Source organism: Dipteris shenzhenensis, chromosome 18 (genome assembly GCF_047967505.1).
Source record: "Dipteris shenzhenensis isolate YYH24624 ecotype China chromosome 18, Dip_SZ_1.0, whole genome shotgun sequence".
Taxonomy (NCBI): Eukaryota; Viridiplantae; Streptophyta; class Polypodiopsida; order Gleicheniales; family Dipteridaceae; genus Dipteris; species Dipteris shenzhenensis.
Window position 1 is genome coordinate 50,181,138 of NC_141613.1, and position 3,700 is coordinate 50,184,837.

Sequence of the window (3,700 nt, forward strand, 5' to 3'; positions counted from 1 at the left end):
TGAGTTTCGGTCAAATTTATTGAATCCTTAAGGTCATGGAGTCTCTCTCTCTCTCTCTCAGGTGCAAGTGCATACACCATGAGTGTATACATGGTGCATGTGTTTGCAGATGTGGCTGCTGTGCAAATGTGCTTGGAGGTGCACATGAGAGAGAGAGAAAGAGAGAGAGAGAGAGAGAGAAGGGGGGGGGGGGGGGGCGGGGGGGCGGAGGAGTTGCTGAGATCGCAAGCTCAATCCTTGCAGGCTTTCTAGTTTGTGTGGCTTTGTGCCTGATAATGTGTCACATCGGACTCTTGAAGCTTCAATACATTTGAAAAATGACTCCCAAGTATTTGCTCAATTGCTCAATGATACTTTGGCGAAGTGACCACAATATTGTGAGAATACTAACTAGGCCATTTACATTGCATGGATACCTTTGCTTCAGTCTTTCGTGCCACATATAAAAGCGATCTTTTGCAAAATAAAGAACATACAGCTTGGTGGCAAAACAGGCATTAAACATCCATCTACTAGCGCTGGCATCAACGGACGATCTAGCATGTAAGGAAGGATTTTTCTTGCTCCGAGGTTGTACTTTATGGGTCTTATGCTGCTACAAGTGATGCAGCAGTAAGTCCTGGGTCCGAAGATTGGAATCTGTTTCCTCTCTTGCAAGATTGTCTTTTCCTTTTTGTTATGTCTTCCGTGATACACTACTTCATGTTACATGTGCTCCAAATTGGAGAGGGAAGAGCAGCTCGGGTGGAGGGAAGAGCAGCTCAGGGGTGGGAAGCAGAAGCCTTGACTCCTGAGCATGGGATAACAATGGCCTGCAAGCCAGTCTGATCATTTGCTGGAATTTTTCATGAGAAAGATATAATTGATTGACCTGTAAATGTCTGACTGGAGAGAGCTGCAAGTCATTTAGAGGCATTCCAAATGAAAGGGTGAACCAAAGTGGAGTGTGATCAGATAATTGTTGAGAATAATCAGTCCACATGTGGCATGTATATTCATCATATTGCTGAGCATGAATAAGATAACATCTATCAAGCCTGGCCCAATATTCTGTAAAAGCATTATGATGATATGTAAATCCCATAACTGAAGGGTGAGTTGCTGTCCATAAATCTGCAAATTGAAGCGATGAAGTCATATGTTTCCATTGCTGGATTTCAGAGGGCAGCATATGGGATTTGTGCGTGGTATTGTCCTTCTAGTGAGGAGAATTATTGAAGTCGCCACAAAGTAGAGCATTTGAGGACCAAGGATATTGCTTTATGGAGTCCCACATTTGAGCTCTAGAAGCTGAATTTTGAGAGGCATACAAGGAACCGATTTCAAAAATCTCTCCATTGATCATACATTGGATAATCATCCATCGACCACCAAGATCATTATATGCTATCCAGGGTTGCAGATCATGTGGCTAAAATGCACAGCCCAGAGAATTGTTCAGATCCTGCATAAAACATATATCGTGAAAAGAACCCATGCTGGCCAGCAAAAGAATGTTGATTATGCTCTTGCAGACACACTACATCTGGATGAGTTTTATTTATATAATGCCATAGGAGCCTCCATTTATTCTGGTTGCAGAGGCCCTGTATATTATAAGAAATACATTTAAGAGAAGCACACATGAGAATATGTACAAGAGATGAACAGTCTTAAAAAGAAAGGGAGGCATCAAGCCTCTGCCATTGCCACAGGGTCTTGCTGATCCTCAGCATCCAATTCTCTGACTAAATCATCTTCTTTACAAAGTGGAAGATCCTTCTTGATTGCATTAACCCATGCCTTTGAGATGGGGTTGCCCGAAGAGGTAGAAGGTTGTCCTAGAGAAGGAGCAGAAGCATCCCAATTACGAGATTGGAGAGGTCTTTGTTTGAGAGGCACCGTCTTCTTTGCAGTCTGCCAACCCTCGTGAGAAGAAGAATTATTTTCCACTAACTTACTTTTTTCTTTATCCTTATTTTGAGCTGAATTGGCCTGGCTCCCTGTATGAACTGAAGGCTTTACTCCTTTAGCTTTAGCCTTTTCCACATATGTCTTCTGGCCTCCTTTATGAGATGGCAAAGGAATGGTTGCTGGAGGAGGCGGATGAAGGATAGAGGGACACTTCGAAGCTAGGTGCCCAAACTTGTGACAAGAGAAACAAGCTCCAGCAAAAATGCCCCATTTTAAAGTGAAATATTTCTTTCCCAAATTAACACCCTCAATCTCAACTGCAATAGCAGAGGGGGTTGGTCGATCAGTATCCCATAAGATGCAAAAATGATTTTTATTACCTGTGGGACGAGAGGGACAGATCACTTGTCCCAATGTCATGGCTAAGCCTGGAAGCTCTGTTCTCATGTAATCTGGAAAATCAACCACTTCAACCCATACAGGGCAATGATGCTTGATGAGAGTCTGATAGTCCTTATTAGGGGACCAGGGCATCATGTGCACCATTTGACGACCAAAAAATAAAGGGGACATTTCCAGCATCTTTTGTTTTGTCAAGGCATCCAAAAGATGAACTTCATAAAATCCTCGGGAGGCAAAATAGACTCCTTCTACATAGCATCCACCTAGGAGAGAATTCACCCATTGTCCCACATCATTAGCCGAGGGTATTTTGCCTGGGAAAAAGATGATAACTGCAGTTTGAGAGAGCTTCTTCAAAGGATGCACAAGAGAAGACAACTTCATCTTGTAAGTGAGTTCCGGAGCAGGTAGAATCCATTCTCTTCTACTTTGTTGAAAATCATCATTCAACATGTCAAACACATAGGAAGCATCTTCAGATGAAGGAGCTATGGGGGGCGAAGTTTCCCTTGATTGTCTTTTAGGTTCAAGAGAGAGTGCTCTCTTGACATAATACTTGCTTGTTTCTGCCATGGAGGCTAAGGGATTCAGCAAGTACCAAACGGAGAGAGGCAAACGGGTCACGACGATGACTGAACGGCTGTACGGACGTATGGACTGACAGGCTGTATAGATGTACGGAGAAGCTGACAGATTGTACGGAAGGGCGGACAGATTGTAACGGGACTAATAGGCTGTACGAAAAAAGTGACGGTTGTACAAGAAGACTGATGGTGATGGTTGCACAGAATATCTGACGGGCTGGGAAGGTAGTCTAGTAGGGCTATGCAGGCATGTAACGAAGCTCAGTACAAAGACATGAAGAGATAAGCCAAACGGGTGTACGGGAATCGTACGGCGTACGGGAATCGTATAATGGCCGTACAAATGTACGGATGGGGAGACAGGCGCCACACGATCCCTTTCAAGGATGAATAGCAGGGGCAACGATCTCACGCCTGCGCAGCTCCTATCACACACCAGCACACACACTTCGCGTGCGCGCGCGCGCGCACACACACACACACATCAGCCCGATTCCACTGGGAAGTAGCTTATGAATGACCTTGAATCCCTATCATGACTGTTTTTAAAGATTTGTAAAGCGAGCGATTGTGTGTTACTTGATTATGGCGCTACTCTTAGCGATGGAGCAGGCCCTACTTTTTTGAGCGATTACTTGATTACGGCACTGCTCCTAGTGAGAACGCAGACCCTCTCATCGATGTGGGTAAATTTGTTTATTGAATGCCGCTCTTGTCAACGTGACTTGGGACTCTTGCCTTGATACTGATTTATGGACCCATGTGCCCTGCATTTTTCAATAATATGGTAACAAAGATTGCGCATTTCAAAAAATATTGAA

The 3,700-nt window shown here is 44.1% G+C and overlaps 1 pseudogene; it reads right to left on the reverse strand.

Moving 5' to 3' along the window:
- Nucleotides 1–1,671: 1,671 nt before the first annotated feature.
- LOC147891369 (uncharacterized) lies at nucleotides 1,672–2,768 on the reverse strand (annotated as a pseudogene).
- Between the last annotated feature and the right edge of the window lie 932 nt (nucleotides 2,769–3,700).